The sequence below is a fragment of the Pezoporus occidentalis genome, unplaced genomic scaffold, assembly GCF_034315485.1.
Source record: "Pezoporus occidentalis ecotype Australia unplaced genomic scaffold, CSIRO_AGI_Poc_V1 ctg19, whole genome shotgun sequence".
Lineage (NCBI taxonomy): Eukaryota > Metazoa > Chordata > Aves > Psittaciformes > Psittacidae > Pezoporus > Pezoporus occidentalis.
This window is the reverse complement of record NW_026913748.1, coordinates 9,270,130-9,288,954: the sequence shown is the minus strand read 5'-3', so window position 1 is coordinate 9,288,954 and position 18,825 is coordinate 9,270,130. Positions and strand designations below refer to the sequence as shown.

The 18,825-nt window shown below is 39.8% G+C and overlaps 1 protein-coding gene across 7 annotated transcripts in view; it reads left to right on the top strand.

Annotated features, from left to right (window-relative positions):
• EPS8 (EGFR pathway substrate 8, signaling adaptor) overlaps positions 1–18,825 on the top strand; it is a 136,309-nt gene that overhangs the window by 26,456 nt on the left and 91,028 nt on the right. For 5 of the 7 annotated variants that reach the window (XM_062616728.1, XM_062616731.1, XM_062616735.1 and 2 more), the window contains exon 2: positions 8,631–8,768. The gene's annotated coding sequence lies outside the window, so the exon portion shown is untranslated. Of the gene's footprint in view, positions 1–8,630; positions 8,769–9,245; positions 9,270–14,464; positions 14,606–18,825 lie in introns of those variants that run through there. The other 2 variants (XM_062616734.1, XM_062616732.1) reach the window with 2 other exon arrangements.

The window sequence follows — 18,825 nt, the reverse complement described above, 5'->3', positions numbered from 1 at the left end:
TGTAGTTGTCCATTGTAGAACATGGTGGTACTTGGCAATTATTGCTACCAATCATCACCTACAGGAAATGGAGTTAGGGGACCTTGTCTTACAGCAAAGGAACCATCATATTTGTTGTTCTTATGTAGGATTTGAAGAGACTATTTAACCCAAGGTCTCAAAAAATTCATGCCTTTCAGAGTAGCTCTGTCCTGCCCAGAGTCTTACTCCAGTCTGGATTGCTTCTGGTGATTGTCTACTAGTGCAATGGGAACTAACAATAGAACAAGTAAAGTGGTAGCAACAAATACTATAAAATTATGTTTTGTAGTTTAAATCTCTATTTTTTTTAGTTATGCTCTATTGGGAGATTTGCAGATTCTTTTGAAGGAATAGAGTAGCCCCAAGAAAATTGCCACCTAGTCCTTGTTGCAGACTAAGCAGACTATTAGGTCCCTGTTTCTTCTTTGGACAAAGTAACACATCACTTACTTCTTTAGGCCTGAGAGTTGGCCTGAAAACAGGTTTACTGTCTCCCAGCTGCATTACTAAACTAATAACAGCTATTACAAACCCTTTTTTTTTTTTTTTTTTTTGTAGTTGCATTGATTTTTAGGATGATTTAGCTTGAAATGCTATAGAATGAAACATATTTAATTCTGATAAACTGTTAATTCATGAAGTAGAGGTTATACAGAAAGTAGTAATGAGTTCAAAGACTGTGGTCAGTACCACTGATGGAGTAGAAGAAAAAAGGTCATTAGCTGCTGAGCTGCATAACAGGTTGCTTTGAGCAGATGTTTTTATTATGTTGATTGGCAATATCAGAAGAGACAGGAAAACATCACTTATGAGCAATACTGTGACCCCAGTGTACTAGATGAGCAATTCTAATTAGGGATAAATGTAAAGGCATAGGTAAGAAATGGTGTTTGAGAAAATGTGGAGATGAACTGAAAATTGTGATGTCCAGATATGTTGATACTGTGCCTGTGATTCCCAGGGAAAGTATAGCATGTAATAATGAAGAGTATCTGGTTTTGTTATTGAGTATAAACAATGTAACTTGATGTGTCTGAGTGTGGAAAAAAATTATTAGCTTGATAGCAGTTTTAGGTGTTGCAGAGGCTGTGTCTATTCTCTTGAGATAAAAAGTTCATGAATCCAAGTTTTGATATAGCTTGGAAGCAACTTCTGATTGCATCATGATGGGGAATCTCCTCTTGCCTCTTAGCTACAGAGAGAAAATTATTGGCACTAAAACTGATTTATTGCTACAGGCTGTGCTTAAAATAACATTTATTACCATAGTCGCTGTAATGTGGTGGAATTTTGTAGGTATGTTGGTGTGGAAACCTCTAGTGCTTTTCTTTATAGAAGTGATTTCAAGAGGCTGTGTGATTTTTGTGCTTTCTTTGATAAACAGGTGTCGTGATGATACCAGGAAATAAAGGATTAACATTGTGCCTTCTTGCTTAAGCAGTCGCTGTGCTTGGTGAAGCAGAGCCGTAGGAGTCAAAGTTGCTAGAATGGTGAAGCAGAATTGTAGGAGTTACAGCTGCTAGGCAGAATTGTAGTAGATAAGATTCATAGCTTAATATTTAAGACATTCATGTTCAAATAGTATCTTTAGAAAGAAAAGGAACAAAAGATAGCCAGAGTAACGCAATTTGCAAACTTGACAAGTTTCTGCTTTAAGATACATAAAACCGGCTTGTGCCGAACCTAAGGTTTGGATAGGAGTTGAAACCTTATTGAGTCTGCGTGAAAGCAAGAGGTTACTCGTGGTGATGAAAAGGAACTAAAGGCCTTCATCCTCACGACCCCCTAACGACCACCACCAGGAGGCACTGCGCAGGCGCACCAATGGGACGAATGCCAGAAAACTAATTATAATACTAGACGGGAATAGGTTTTGCATATGTATTAAGCATGAAGCAATCTCATGTTGAAGTAATCATTATATGTTATATAAATGAACTGAGTGGCAGAGGGGGGTGTGCATGCTTTTGGAGGATCAACTGCGCCTCAGTGCTGAATAAAGCATACCTGCTTTACAACTCTAATGGATTGTGGAGTCAATCCGCGTATCAGTGGTTTAAGATTTTCGTGATGACACAGTTTTGCAGCGTGATAACAGAGTTAGGGAGGATTAGGTTGAGGAAGGATTAATAACTGTACAGTTTTCGATTTATAACGGGCAATCAAATGTTCAGTTATTCACCTTCTGACCACGAGTTTTCTTCTTATCCCTCCACTTACTGACTATTCATTCACGCTGCTTGAATGTATCTATAAATATAAATATTGTATGAATATAGACTAGATGATCTTTTGAGGTCCCTTCCAATCTCTAGCATACTGTGATACTGTGATACTGTGCTTCTTCATCCTTCTTCCAAAGAGATTCCCTTTTTTCTGGCTTTCTTCCTCCACTTCTCTGGAACTCTGACATGACAAATGGCTATAATGGAATTACACAAGGAAAGATCAGAAAATTTTATAGCCATGTTTATTTGTTATATTTCAATATAAATCCTGGGAATTTTGTGTGGTGTGCTTTGCCTTTCTGAAATAATAAGAGGAACCTGACTTGTCAGGCTACAGTGGGACAGTTGCCTGGATTATTTCAGCTCTCATTTTACAAGAGGGTTAGTAGAGGAAGGACCTGATAGCAATCAGCTGGGAAAGTTCACTTTCTTTGCTGCTGAGGACAGTGGACGTTTTGGTAGGCTCTAGTGCTGAGATATGCAAAGGATGGATGTTGTTTTACCCTAGCCTGTGCATATCCTCTTTGTTTCTGTATTTCCAAGGAATGTCATCTGGAGTTCTTTTCCTGTTGCTAAACAGGAAAATTGAGAAAAAAAGGTCAGCTAGAAGAACCAGCACAGTGCTTCTCACAGTCTAGTGTCTGCTGCTCTGAGCACCTGTAGCAAATGACTTCCCTTTCTAAGGGAATAGTAGGATGAAAGAAAATGAAATAAACTAAGTCTTTTGGTGGTGCAGGGGGAATGCAAACTACCTACATGGTGAACAGGGAGATGATGGGTGCTTTTGCCACAAGGTAGTAGCTGGGAATGGATATTAAAATGCTCTTCATGTCATACCTGATGTGGTAAGTCTGGGAATCAAGGACTGAGCAGCTCTGTTGTGAGCAGCCTTTGGAGCAAATAGAAAAACACCTTCCCCTTCTTGTGCCCCCCTGCTCCTTTCCGAAAAACAGATTATTTTTCTTACTGCTTTTTCCAGTACCATATGTGATGCTTCCCACACATCTTTTAAGCTACATCAGTCCTTGTCAACGGCCTGAGAGTTGATGCAGTTTTTAAAGGTATTCACAATCTTATCTCCCGTTGGGGAGGTAGGTGGGGAATTTGAGCCGCTAAAATCCATGTGTCTGTTCCCCACTGCGATACTCTCTGTGTGCATCCTCTTAAAGTCTGTAATGGTACTTGAAGACCATAATCTAATATTCCTGAATAATATGCTGCTCTCAGTTTTGTTTGCTTACTGCATGCATGTATCTGAAGAGATAGGTTTGTGTTCTGTAGTGCTAATGAGAAATCTGGGGTCAGTTGAAATGTAAGACCAACTGTCTATTGACTTAAGAAAGGCAGAAACTTAACCATGTGAGTCTCTTTTGTTAATAATCTCACTTCAATTTAAAAAAGCATAATTTTAGGAATGCTATCAAAATATGCCTCTGGCAGGGAGACTGAGGGTTTATGCATATTTGCCAGTGTAACATTTATGCACTCGGGTTTAGAAGTTGGATCCAAGTTGAATATATGAAAACAACTTTTGTAAAACCTGAGACTAATATAATTTGTTTCCTATTGCAAAATAAAAATGGTACTGATTTGTTTTCCAGTGAATAAACCTGATCCTTGCGGATCTTGAAACCTAAATATTGTAGCAGGAGGAACATAAAAGTAGGTGAGATTTCATTGTACACCCTGCCAGAAGTTGAGGATGAGAACAGTGGCTGTTTTGTTTTGGGGATTTTTGTTTGTTTTTAAATATCTTTCCCAGTTCTGGGGGGTATTTTGTTGGTTTATTTGGGATGACTCTTCTACAATGGGATTGTAGTGCAGCATTTTTAAGTGATATTGTTGAATATCATCTTCTTAAGAAATATCTGACTTGTATACAAGTTGTGTGGAGGTTTCCATCTGTTTTGGCATTCTTCCAGTTTCAAGTGAAATGATGCAACATTTTAGACCATGACACTGTGAGAAGAGATGGGCATTTGTATGGCAACTATGACAGCTATGCCTCTGGTACATCTGTGGTGGAAACTCTATTTCTAGTGGTTCTGGAAGTAGCTTTGCATCGCATGGTTTGTGACATGAGGATTTCTGATAGCCAAGAAAGCTTCACAGATGTACATATAAACAGATCTGTTGTACAGTTACATATCAGTGTTTTTTTTGGAAGCTCAGTGTCCTCATGTAGGGTAGAGGGTGTATATAATTTTTTTAAATCCATTATGATTTCTGTACAGTGCTTACAGAAGCATGACACTAACCGATATGTTGCCTCTTTTGACCTAACCAGTAAAGCTTTCCTGCATTTTGTCTGGCAAAGATGCTTTTCCCTGTGGACTTACCCATCAGCTCCTGAAAGGCAAAAGGACATAGAAGCTGAGCTGAAGTTGCTTGGGTTTTTTGTTAGTTCATTTGAATGGGTTTTTTGTTGGTTTTTGGTTTATTTGGTTATGAGGTTTGGCTTTTTGTTGGTTTAGGTTTGGTTTTTTTTTTTCTTCCCTGTTTGGGATTTTGTTTGTAGTTTCTGCCTTTTTTGGCTATAAGACAAATATGACTGATTTAGGAGCAAAACATTATGTTAACTAAACTGGTATTTCATTACTTCAAGTTCTTTTTTCTGTGCTTCTTTACCATCTCAACATGCTGCAACTCTTACCTGCACATTTTCAAACCCTGCTGGTGTGCATCAAGACAGTAGCATTAAAAAAAAGGGGGACAAAAACCCCTTCAAAAAAACCATTCCAAGCTATTATTATTGATTTCACAGAGCAGCAGTGGCTCTAGGTTTGTTCAGGTGGCAGGTTCCACTCAATTTCAAGGGTGTGACTGTGCTTTTTCAAGACAAGGCTATGCCAAATTAATTGTAAGTGGTTTTTTTTTTTTCTCCTGATTAAGTAAATCTGGCCAGGCTTCACTGACTTGGATTAAATACAAGCAAAAAGAAAACTCACATTGGTTCAGGAAGTTTGTTTTGTGGTGCTTTGGAAGAGAACATTCTGTCCCCTCTTTGCAAAACTAATACCAACAGTCTCTTGGCATGGACACTGTTCTTTGTAGATACCTTACTTTAAATTATCTCTCTGTTATTTAGGCAAGATTAAGTATCGCAGTTCCTATTTCCTGGATAAATTCTGCCTTGTATAATTGTGCTTTCACTTTGTAAGACACATCTGCAGAGGTAGTTGGGCAATATGATTAAATCTAAACACTGTTTGAGATCTGTTGATGAAAGATACTGAATAATAGAAATGGTGATTATAAATTTTAGGGTAGTAAAAACATTGTTTATAAAATAGCACTTATGCAGAAGTGGTTATAGCTCATTGTAGAAATGATCATGTAAATATGGGTTGTGTGACTGTTGGTGTTACAGAAAAAGAGCTGTAGAAGTACAGAGTGGCAGTAAAACATCCAGAGCTGTGAATGGTTTTTCTGTATTGGGTAGCTGAGGAATTGTTTGTGAGTATTGTAGAGAGATATCCTTTTCCATTTTATTTTATTACTATTTTTTTAAAGGATATTATAGAGCTACTCTGGGTTACTAAAGGATTACAGAGGACAGTGCTTTTCACGTGCTTATATTAGGCATTTTGCACATGTGAGAATCTGGCATGAGCTGCTGGAATTACAAATAAGACCAGGGAAAGAAACATGCACTGTGCAGCCTGAATGAAACAGGGAGCAATCTCTAGTGCCCTCTTTTGATAATATGTTCAATGGAACCAATCAGGGGAGGATCTTAAGTGATGTTGATAGGTTGTTGGACTGATTCTTCGAGTGGCTGTAACTCCTACTTACTTGGGCTCTTACTAGAAGGGAAATGAAAAATACCTTGTACCTTGTAGGAGGCAGTCCTACTTGTAGTAAGTAATATTCCCAGAGAGTGATAAAAGCAGAACAAATCTGCTGTAGCAGCTTTGAAACGAGCTGAAGGTTTACGCACAGAGTCAGGTGTAATTTTTGAGAAAGAGATAAATTTTTTGTTACAGAAAGAAAACATAATGAAAACCCTAACCTTGAAACTTTCCATTTCCATACATTTAAATCCGGAGACTAAAGTGTTTTATTGTCCTGTCTGTCTTATCTTTCTAGCAAAGCCTTTTTCCTACAATTAAAAGGGCATAAATTTTTGTAATTGATGCCAAATCCAATCCAAGCCACCCACACAGTTATTTCATCCTTCCCTCCCCCTCCTGTCATTGTCTGATATTTTGTTTGCACAGTCATTATTCATTAACCGTGTTCATGTCCATGGCTGCAGACAGTAAAATCACATTCATGAGGAGGAGCTCTGAGGCTCAGCAGTGAAATCTGTTTTTTCCTTTTCTGTTTCACACGGGCTTTCAGATGGGAATCCGCAAACCTGATGCAAATTTTGGAGATAAGCTTGGAAACAGTGAAATGCTGGTGTGTTTTGTACTTTCTTATCAGAATTAGTTAATTCTTCTATACTGCTGAGAAGATACTGAGATCACACATTACTATTAGGAAAGAAAAGAGGTGTCGTCTGTCCACTTTTTTAATGTACATACGTATACATATGTATGTGTTTATACATATGTATGAAGCCAATATATATGAAGCCAATATGTATGAAGCCAAGCCTGTTCTTGTCTCAGAGCTTTGTGGAAGACCCTGTCTTATTTAGTGTTAACTTTTTCCACTTTGGTATATCCTCAGGTAGCTGTGTCTGCCCCCTTGCCCTTTTAAGAGAGAGACTTACACAAAAAGGTCTCACTGTGATTACTCCTGAAGGCTTTTTTGTTCTGTTGCTTTTTCAGTGGTTGACCTTGGTTCCTCTGAAATCAGTGGCAACCTTCTCACAGTGCCCAAGAGGATTGGCAAGCACTGGATGGGCTGCTAGCTATACCTGGCTGTTAGAGTGCTCCTCATCGTTTGCACTCTTACTTTATTAAGAACACTGTAACCTTTATCTATGTTTCCAAGGGAGAAAATGAGCATGGAGAGGTAGAGGGTCTTGCCTAAGGCCCGTGGGCTGGGAAAGGCTGGGCCTTGTGGCTGGGAAATGAGGTATGGATGGAAGGCAGCTCATGGTACCTTACAGTGTTGCGCCTATGTATTGTCCTTTCTTCAACATGGGTTTCCTGATCAGCAAACCATTAATAATTGCCTCTCTCTCCTTAAAATACTTTTTTTTCTTTTTTTTTTTTTTTGGACAGAACTATGTGATTAACAGATAAACCACCTCTATAATTTGGTCATATTAGTAAGCAACTTGATAAGGTTCAGTGTGTAAATTAGCTCAATATGCTACCTTCTATACTAATATGCAACTACTGGATCAATTCAGTTTGACTGAATTGACCTATTGCAACTTGCCCTGTTACTGATTGACTTGGTACTGCTTCTTCCTAGTTCTGTTGCTATATCAAATCAATCTGTACTTTTTAATTATTTTTTACTGGACTTCTCATAAAATGGAAAGCATCACTGCAGGGCTGGCCCTGTGAGGAAGGGGGAATGGAATCTCTTGTAAAAGTCACTGAATTGGATTAATGTCAAAGTGATGTCCTAAAGAGTAACTCATGAAAAAATTCAGTTATAAACAGGGCAGGTTTGGCAAAATTTGAAGGACTGGTCAGGACCTTGGATGGTGCAGCTAGGAAGCTGGGAGTGACTTGTAGGTACATCCATGTTAGAACAAATTGTTGGATATAACTAAAGAAATGAAGTAGAAAAGGACTAAGCTTGTCTGAACTCTTAATGTTGTCAGATTCAAAATTGAGAGGTGGCAAAAAAATTGAGGAGAAAATGGGAAAATTGAGATTACTTTAACTGTGAACAATAAATCAGTCAATCAGTCGATCTAAAAATGACAGCATTTGCTGTCTCATTCCTCTGCCTCTCCTCTTGGTTTTCACCTTACTCTTCCTTTCCTTCGTCCTTCTCCCCTAGAACCCCATGGGCTCCAGCCCCAGTGAGGTGAGGAAGGGGTTCCACTCTCACCAATACCTCCATCCTTATGCATGACCAAGCTTTTGCAAAATGTGTTTCAAATGTGTTAACACTCTCATTCCCTTTGGGTTTGCAGCCTTCTCAGTTCTGGTGGTCCTGTCAGGTTTTGTAACCTCCTCACCCAACCCTGAAGCCTGTTCTTGAAAGCAGGGTTTAGGGTGGAGGTTGTCCAGGTATGCTGACTATCAGATTCTTGTTACATTGTTAGAGGAGTTCTTGTTTTGTATTCCTGGTATTTAGAAAGTTCATGTTGGACAGTAGAAGATGGGCTCGAATCAGAAACGTACTTCTCGCTCTCATACAATAAGGGAAATCTCATTTTAAGAAGTCAGTGCTTAGCAAGTCTAACCAATTGTAATTCCACTGCACATTATACAAAGCTGAACCTGTCTCTTTATTTTTTTTCAGTGATTTGTCCTGTTGGGCAACTGCCTTCTGAGTGACTGGAGAGATGCCAGCCATTTGATCTGAATCAAGCAGTGGCAGGGACAGCATCTACCCAGGGTTTTAATCCCAGGCACGTGGCATTTGCACAAGCAGTTACTGGTGAGTTGCACATAAGTGCAGGTTCTCTCTCTCTGTAACAACTGGCACCTTGTCGCAAACTGTAAATTTCTGGATGCAAAGGTTCGCCTGCCTTGCTTGTTTTTCCCATAGGGTAACTGACAAGCTTATTAAAAATGAGAGCAGTCCAGGTTACCAGCTAATCTTAGGAAATCCTTGCTATTTGTTTGTATATTTATGGATTATTTTTTCCCCTCCCTCTTCTGAATGAGTAACTTCCTGGTGAGACCAAACTTCAAATCCGTAGCAATTGGTGTGTTGTACTAGACAATATCAGCCATGATTTTTTAATTGGAGGAGATTTTATAACCTTTGACTTAGTGCTTCATAGCCTGGAAATACAAGCTGTGGGGCTCTGATAACAGAAGTAGTGACTGGCTGCTCTCAGCATGAGGATGATTAAAAATGTGTGTGTTAGTGCACGCATGCTTGTTCACTCCCTTTCCAGCTGAATAGAAAATGAAACTCCCCAAAGCCTGTTATGTAAGTGCATGGTTTTCTTCTTTTTTCCTTCCTGTTTAAATCTCTGGGTGGCTGTGCACAAACTTCATCCCCAGCTTCCTCTTGAAGATGCTTTGTAAAGAGTGTGCTTGTTTTGACCTCTGAAGCATGGTCCTGTCTTCAGTTAAATACCAGACATACCCTCTCTGCAAAAGATAATAGTTATCAATTTTTTTTTCTTATTTTGAAGGTGGTTTCCAGTCAGTTTCTTCCATCTGTGAGGTTTTTTTTTTTTTTCCCTTGTTAGAACAATGGCAATCTGCTTCTTCCAGCAGCTGAAATGCTGTGATTCTTTGACAGCAAATGTGTGGAGTGCTGCCTTGCACCTTGTAACACCCTGCTTTATTTAAGTCTCTGTCATGCTGGCCTGACTGCTGTCTTCCTGGGAGTGTTGCACCAAGGAATTATTGATGAGCTGTAGCCTGGTCTGGAAAGCACACGTTCGTTGTTAAAAGCAACATATGTGCTCTTAGCTGTTGTTAATCATTTAAACATCTTTGTGAAATCTGGGTGAAGTAGCCTATCTGTACATGGATAGACTCCCATTAAAGCATAGATACAGCTCAGCATCACATACTGAATTTTCCTGTGAATATCAGAGTTGAAGTTTGATGCTTTAAGCAAAACCACTTTAAGTTATCTTCTTAAGAAGGTAGAAGGAGTCCCCTGTAGGGATGGGTGTGGAATGGGCACTACACTTCCTGGGCTCCGGTCTGACTCTTTCGGGTTCTTACCACGTTGTTAAGAGTGCTCATTGGAATATTTGGACAAATGCCTGGAGATCAGTGCCGTACTGAGTTTTACGTGCTAACTTAATAGCAGCAGAGTTGGAAAATTACTTGGGCCTAAAAATTATGAGGGTAAGTCTGGCTTTATGCTGGAGGAGGCAAAGGCAGAACAAGGAACATTATTTCAAGGTCCAGTAGTGTATTAAACCAAGCTAAACCAAGTAGGTTTTAATTAATGGAAAGTTTGGAAAAAAATTTTGGTGCTATTGTCAAGTATCCATGGGTTTTTTGTAAGTTGGAAGGTATCTGTCCTTGAGTTCCCCTCATTCTCATTACTGCTGCTTTTCCTGCTTCAGTTCAGGCATACCAGCTGCTATCTTGGGAACCACTGAAGGTAGACACAATTCCTTTATACTGCTCAAGAATTCTGAAACCCCAGTGCTTAAATTGTGTATCAACTTTAGTGCTAACTCCAACATCTTTGGAGAAGAAAGGTTTTAAAATTGCTGCAGTTTATTTTCTTAGTGTACAGAAATAGCGAGAGCAAAGGAGTAACCAGAGCAATGTTTCTTATTTAAAATCGTTATCACTTGGGTAGGTGCACTTTTTTTTTTCCACTAAGTTTTCAGTTGTGAGAAGAGTCCACAGATTTTCTATAAGCCTAATAATTTAATGTAGATAAAGATTATTCTCTTACAGTGGAAGCATGTCTGTGTCTTGGTCAGGAAGTTCCCAAATTTAAGACTAGCTGCTGTCTGTCATATCTGTGATCCCAGTCTGACACACAAGCTTGAATGCCAGCATGGAGGAAAAGGTAAAAACCTTTGCTGCCCTGTAGTGTGGGTGGGAAAGCATTTCCAAGCGAAAAGACTTCCTTCAAAACCCAGGATCATCAGGGAGGTGCATTGAAAATTAGCTGCACAAATAAAGATTGAGTCATCCAATGCCTGCTTATCACATCAAGTACTGATTACACCATGACATACATCACCTTGTGCTATGAGTACATCCAGTTTGATGGCTTTGCCTATGGCTGTACTTAATACATGTGAGCTCAAATGAAGGTTTGTTTTTTTCTGTTTCTGAGAGCACTGTATTAATAGAGCACAGAGCTTCAAGTTCAGTGTTCATGAAGAGTGTCCTGCTTGTGGGGTTAGATAGCATTTAGCACTTTACTTTCAATCCCACTTTATTGCCTCTTGATAGCTGCAAGTGCAGTGTGCTCTTTTGAAAGTGCAGTTTAAATTTTTATCTGTAACCTGAATTTTCTCTCTGTTTTGCTTTTTTTTTCATTTCTGATTTTTTCGTAACTATAGGCGTCTTTTGGTGTCAGAGCAGTATTAAACCAAAGTGATTGGCTACTACAAATATTGCAGAATGGGGTAAATGAATCTCCTGCCCCAGCTGTTGGTTTGTGTTGCTGGGATGCTGAAGCACACTGACAGAAATTGAAGGCCATCATAAGCCTGCAAATGGTTAATGGTCAGCTATCAATGATTATTTTGAAATTTAAGAATAACGTTAGCCTAAGTAGTTGGTATAAATCAAACCACTCTTCTGTTGGCATACATTTTGCTTAGATCTGTGGAATCACTGAAGCTAGGTGGGTATTTCTTGTGGTTTCATTACAGAAAAATTTAACTTCTTGTCGATTGTAAATGAAAGTAACTTTTGAGGCTTTGTGTTATCTGCTCTGGTCACCTGTGTTTTCTGTTTACAAAATCAAATTCCTAGGAACCTTTAATCCTGTATTTCAGAACATATGTTTACCCTATCTTTTAAATCCTGAAGATAGGGGGGGCATTCTCGCATCAAGACCTGGCTGCTCAGGTGGGAGATTTGCTGTTGAAGAAATAGAAAGATGTGGGCTTTTGAGTTTTGTCATTGCATGCAGTGTGGCTGCTGATGCCCATGTGCCCTGCTCTGCAGGCAAAGGATCAGTGACACAAATGAGAGCCACGATGCTCGACGAGTGTTGACAGCTTGTCATTACAGATAGTGGTTTTTCCTTCTGACTTGTAGTTGAAAAGGTTTAGAAATGGTCATAATCTCTGTCTTCCCATCACTTGGGGAAGCACTGGGGTTTGCTTTTTCCAGATTTGGGGAGAGAAGAGACATTCTGCTTTTTGTTTGTGCTGAGTTTACAGTTATTTTATTGTCTTACTGTATCTAATATCATTAAGCTCCCACAGAGTGAAAGAGGATGTGAAGAAAAAGAGTGATGAGGGGAGAAGGAGGAAGAAGTGGTGGTTAAACAGGTTGGGCTATTTCTTGAGTTTAGGTGGGTTGTTTATTTTACAGCAGCTATTAGATAGGGGAACCTACAAGGAAGGTATGTGGGTATGTGTAAGAGTATGGCATTTGCTCAGCCACGTGGCAAGAAGGAACTGTGTATCAGTGCGTTCTTCTCTGCCCTTTTAACTGGGCCTATAGAAGAATTTTACATTTAATATATAAGTACGGCTATTCTCTGCATGCTGGCTGCTGAAAATCAAATCAGTAAATGACATCCAGTGACAGAAAACCAAACCCAAGCAAAAAAGCCCCCTGTATGGTGTATGCAGAGAGCACCCTTCATCCTCTGTCATAAGGGCTGTTTGAATTGGCTTCCACCTTTGTTTTGAGAGGTTGCTGTGGTGATGAATAACCTTTACTGAGGGTGTGTGAGCAATAGTGTGCACGTGCCTCGGTTCCTGCATCTAAAACAGCGCTGCTTTTCACTCCCGCATCAGAACGCATATCCTAGCAATGGTCGGCTGCTCCCCAAAATGAGTTAAACAACAAAACTGTTGTCTTACAGCTAGTTATTGACGTGATGTTAATCTACTAATTTCTGCCTCACATTGCTTTCATACCAGGTAGCAGGAGACTGGGTGGTGGCAAAGTAGTATCTTTTTTCCATTGCATAGAAGGGGAAATGCAGGATAGTCGATACGCTTTATTTGCAGAAGGTTATGACACCTGAGCTTTGTCTTCTTTCCTGGGCTGGAGTAGGTAGAGAAGTAGACTGAAAAATGTACTCTGCAGAAGGAAAGAGGGAAATGCTATTATCTGAATGACCTTTCTTTTTTTCCTTTTTTCCTGCCACTGTGATGATTACATTTGCTACACTGAGAAAAAAAACGGGGAGACCCTGTGTGGCTTATTATTTCTTTTTATTCTCCATTTATCAATAAACAAATTATTATTAAATTTACTGCAGCTCAAAATAGATGAGTATTTTTCATACTAAGATAGGAAAATCTGGTGTCATAACTATATATTGATAAGAAAGTGTGTGAAAATTAGAATATACATACGAATATTCTACATGAGGTTTGCATGCTTTTTCCATGAAGTAGCACTGGTACAGTTATAGTTGGATGTTATAGTTGTCTGAATAAATACCACTTCTAGATAAAGAAGTGCCTTCAAGAAAGTCTTGGAAACATTGTTCTCTCCCCTTGTTAGAGAGCCCTAGCAAGTGCTGGCAAGAGTGAATTACCACATGAGGCAGTTCGTGGAAAATTCTCTTCTCCACCTATTACCCTTGTTCCCTGTGTCTGTGAAGCTGCCCCTTCATAATTTGTAGGAAGCACTCTGGGGAAAACTGAGTCATTCAGAGATGAGCTAGTGGCCATGACAAATACAGTGAAGTCTGAAATATCTACTTTTTCTGTGTAATTCCTGAACTTTAAAAAACAAACAAACAAAGCAAGTGTGAATTACTCAGTTGTGTGTCAGCTCCCCATCTCTTCAGAGACCATTGTAATTGGTGGTTTCATTTGTACTTTCAAGGTTGCTTTGCTCTTGACTGCAGCCATACTGAAGGATCAAAGAGGAAGATGAAATCGTTTTAAAATCAGCAAAGCCTCTCAGAGTACTTGAAGAGAAGGTGTGAAGGCAGAGTGCCTGGCCCCCTTGCATGGCTGATGGGACTTCTTGCCTCGGTAGAGCACCTGCAGAAATAACCTCCTCTCCCTCCAGCATTTTTTTTTCAGGGCTTGTCATCTTGAAGATTTCCCCAGCACAATTTGAACTTGTTGTCAGGTCCCATCAGAGGCTCACTTAGTTAAAATCGCCTTCACTAAGGAGTATTTAATTACGTCTTCTCATTCAGGCTCCCCTCCTGGATTTTTGAGAATCTGGAGAATGCTGCTAATAGAGTGGAGGCAGCATTTACAGGAATAAATTAATAGCAGTACCGTAACTGTGCTTTTTATATCTGACACATTCTCCAGCGCTAACCCTACACCTCCTGTACTTTTTCACATTCATTTGTTCCATTAAGTTCAGCCTTTTGAAATATTTTGTGATGAATGAGTTCGCTTTACAAGGCAGTGATCAACAGCAGCTGTTCATAGTCATACTTTAAATTGAATCCATCTGTCAGTGGGCTCTTTAAAGTGTGAGTTTCACATTGTCAGGAGAGCTGATTGCACCAGAGCAGTATCTGGGTGCTGTTTGCCAAAAAGAAAGGGATAAAAACCCCACCAAAGTGTGCTTGGATGGGCTCTGGGATACTCTTGAAGTTTCATTTATAGAGCCATGATTTTAGCTTTGAGAGGAGAGCAAAGTGGCTACAAGTAGTACTTATGCACTGATGTGCAGGTAGGTGCTCAGATGTAGACTGACATTAGATGACCTGCGGTAAGCTTTGTAGAAACTATATGCAGTGCTTGCTGCTTGCTTTTTAATCCTGACCTTTTGATGAACCTCATCACCAGATCTTTACATTGTTTTTGATTGTAGTACTGGGTCACGTTAATACTCTTCAGAGGATGAGCTGAAGAGGAAATGACATAGCTTATTCAAATCAGCAAAAGGAGACAACATCCCCCCCCCCCCAGTATACATGGGCATAATTTATTTCTTATTTTCATTTGTAATAGCCTCACATTGCTTTCATATGAGGTAGTAGGTAGTATCTGCTGAGGCTGTTTTGCAAGCTGCATGTAAGACAACTTTTGAGAACAACAAATGGTCATTTGCTGACTGCATTAATCTCATAATTTCATGTGAAACTTTGGTCCGTAATATTCTCCATCAGTTGTGTACTGAGTATGGAAATCAGTTGATTTATGGCCTGCAGTCTGTTGGCCTTATCCACAGGTAACATCTCCTGTTTTCCTTCTCATCAGTTAGTTCCTCACCAAGACTTTTGTGGGAGGACTTGGCTTGTGCTGGGATGTGTGTATAGCTCTGTGGAAAAGCATTTCCTACCACTAGAAGCTTATTCATCAGAGTACTGCATGTTTAACCAAGTATGTCATTTTCATTACATCATTCCACTTCAGGAAAGAAAACTGTCCTTGGAGGATCAGAACAGTGGTACAGCCTCCTTTGCAAACTCTGATCCTTGTAGTAGGAGGGCCATATTTTATTTCTAGGCTCTATTGTATTCTTCAACCACAGAGGTTACCCTTTGTTGGTGGTCAGATACACGTTGTCTTGGCAGCCCAGATGGCCTTCAGCAGCAAGAGACCCCATGGAGTGGGGGAAGTCCACCTGTATATTTCCCCTGCTATAAGCTTCTCTGTCTCACATTTGCTGTTGTAGTCTGCAAGCATTGCTGCTCAACGGTGCAGCTGTATGAGTGCTTTATTTCTAGTGCTGTGCCAAGCCAGCACTTTAATTAACACTAAATTCAGTGCTGGCAGAAGTATAGAGAAGGGAAGAAAAAAACAACAACCAAACCGACCAGACCCTAACAAATCAGAACACCCCGACTGGCTTTGTGAGCTTGCATTTTATGTCAGTCAAACTACTACAGTGTCTTTGAAATGAAGTTGCTATGTGGTAAGAGAAGAACCTCTTACCCTTTCTGTAGTATATAGAAAGCAGCACTGTGTATATCGGAGCCTGTTAACTGCTTTGTACCTGATAAACACAGATGTTTTTTGTGGGTGTTTTCTTTCCTTTTTTTTTTTTTTTTTAATGGAGAATCATTAACATATTCCACATGGAGATGGTGAGATTTGCACTTTGAGTGAGGAGGCTGATTGATGTTGGCTTATGTTAAGAAAATATGGCTGACAGAAGGAGTCAATACATGCTCTTTTTTTTCCTGTAGAGTGCATTGTTTTTCCTGCATGTGTTTAATCAGGGAACTTAGCAGGGAAATGTCATTGCTTAATAGCTGGCAGTATCTTGTTATCTTCCTTTAAAATACTTGATAGAGTTAAAATACACTTATTAAGATCTGTCACTCATTTGAACTCCCACTTGGGACTTTGGATTATAAACATGCAGTATCTGTAAATTAGCTGCAGGTATAGAGTATTTGGTCCTTCACTGTTTAACCTAACAAGCAAGAAAAGCTGTACACCAGTGAGCATATGAAAAGCCTGGCTCTGCAGACCCATAAAAAATGTGTCCCTCTTTACTGGGAGCACTCAGACCTCTGAAAACTGCTGTGTTCCAATATCCACTTTTCAGGCTTCACAAGTTGGGTCTTAATGGAGGGATTTGGCAGGAGGGGAAAGAGGAAAACTCTTCTTTCCCTTCCCACACAGGGAAATGGAGGTGAACATGGAGAGCACACTAAAAGGGACAGGCTTCCCTCATTAGGAGGAGCTGTGCAGTGCGACATCTCCATGAAGAAGGTCAAGGGTGTCTGCACAGCCTTGGCCTGCGTGACTCTTGCATCCTTCTCCAAGATCAGTATGAATAGGCAGGGTACACCTAGCCCACCGCTGAGTGGGTATTTGAAGAGGCAGAATCAATATCTAAGAGGATTATGAATGACATTCTCAATACCTTGTCTAGACTACTGATCGTTAAGAATGAAATGATTAATTTCTAAACCCAGGTTCTTTTCCTTTGGCTTACAGCTGGTTTAAAATATCAGCTTTTTGGCACCCTGGTATGCTTTAAGCAGAAAAGCTGATTGGTGTTTGGGTACTCTGTATCTTTAGTTTCTTTCTGGAAACTAGAGGAATAATATATTTTGTGAGTATCTGTGACTGAAGACAGGCTTAGTGTTTATATCGCTGAGATAAATTCATAGCATAAGCAGCATCATTAGTGCAGTGTAATATTTTAAGGTTGTTTTCTGATTTGTGTTTTCATGAATAGCTGAGAATAACGTTTTAGTATCTAGTTTAATTTTTATCAAGCACACGCAAATATTTTGTCCCTGGAAATGCAGAGGTGGGAATGAGGTAAGGAAATGGAGAGTGCTGAATGAAGAGTTTTGTAATCTCTGTTAGTTGCTGCAGTTTTTGGTGGAGGTCTGAAACTGTAATGGATGAGCCAATGAGGATGTGGTAGATAGCAAAACATTTCAAAATTGCTAGCAACCCGATTCTCATGTAGTACATCTCAGTAGGTAATCCTATGTTGGCATTACTACAGTTCCTCAGTTTATATTGTAGCTATTATAGCAGAAGCTGAAATAATCTTTGCTATCGTTTGGGGATTGACATTTCTTCCCTTTATTTATTTAGAAATTCTGTATGAAAGATCTGTCAATTTATAGAAAATTTAAAGCTATGGAAATGTTTTCCATAATATATTGTTGCCAGTATCTTTACTTACAAGATTTATTCTTAATGCAGCCCAGGTTATAAATGGAGAATTTACTTGTTTTGTGGAATTCCTTACAGTAAGTGAGGTGCAATACAGTCAGCTGTAAGCCAGGCAGAACTTCTTACTGTTACCTGCTTCATCAGGGGAGATTTGTTTAGAGGGAAAAGTAAAAAAGGCTGCTCTGTGCTATTTATTTTCAAACAGTATTCCCTAAAAGCACCCTACAGTTGTGCATCTGTGGTGCAGTAGCAATGAGCTAAAGGTTACATTTGCTTCCAAAAATAAACATCCAAAATTAAGTACATTTTGGATGCTTAATTATCAAATTTATTTACTTGGAGGTAGTTTACTTTCATCTCCTCCACAGTCACCCATTACTGTGATGAAGTTGTACCACGTGAAATTTCACTGGGCCGTGTGAAATTCACTTCTTGGTGGGATGCCTTTTGCGTGTGCAGAAAGGCCACTTGCAGACTGCCACTTTACTGAAATCTGCAAAAGCCAGCTAAATATTGAGGTTTTAAGTGCTGTTCACACTTGCAATGGTGGCTGTGTGTTTTTTGAAGAGATACAAAACCATGTCCACTTCCTCTACACCTGCCATCTGCTTTCTTGTGTTTGTGGCCAATCCATCTTTATTAAATAGGTAGCTGCCTTAAGAATTATCTGTTGGGTTTTTTTAAGGAGAGGAACACCTCCTTGGTCAGCATTGTGCCACTTGCTGTTGGTCTTCTCTTTGCAATTGCTCACTCAGATGCAGGTACTGGTCAGTAAGAGGGGGGTAGGTGGCTCAATCAGACTCTGCACTGTCACAGAATAGGCACTTTCTTGCTGGCATTATTTACATTTCACTCCTCAGTTGCTCTACAGTTAGGTCAAAGCGAACCTGCAATACTGGATTTTGTGGCACAGGCGACTTTGAAGCTGGGTATGTGGCAAGGCATCATGTTTACTCCAAAGCCTCTAATATCCATTCAGTTTCATCCCTGTTGGTGTCCTTTCTGCAGCTTAATTTAGAGCTCTTGCTAATGTACCGGAGCTCTTACACAGGTCATGCAGCAGGTGCCTCGTGTCACAGTGTTGCATCTGTGCTTTTTCTTCTGTGGCTAGCTAACATTTTGGGCAAAGAGGAGGCTGCTGTGCTGCTTTCTTGGTAGACTTAATTGCTGATAAATAGGGATCTGATATAGAGCTTACACAGTATAGATACGTTCTTATCAAATTGTGTTGAGTGCTTCCCAGAGCTTCATGAACCCATGAACTTTGGCACGTGCCTGTGCAGAGCAAGGTGCAGCTGGCCG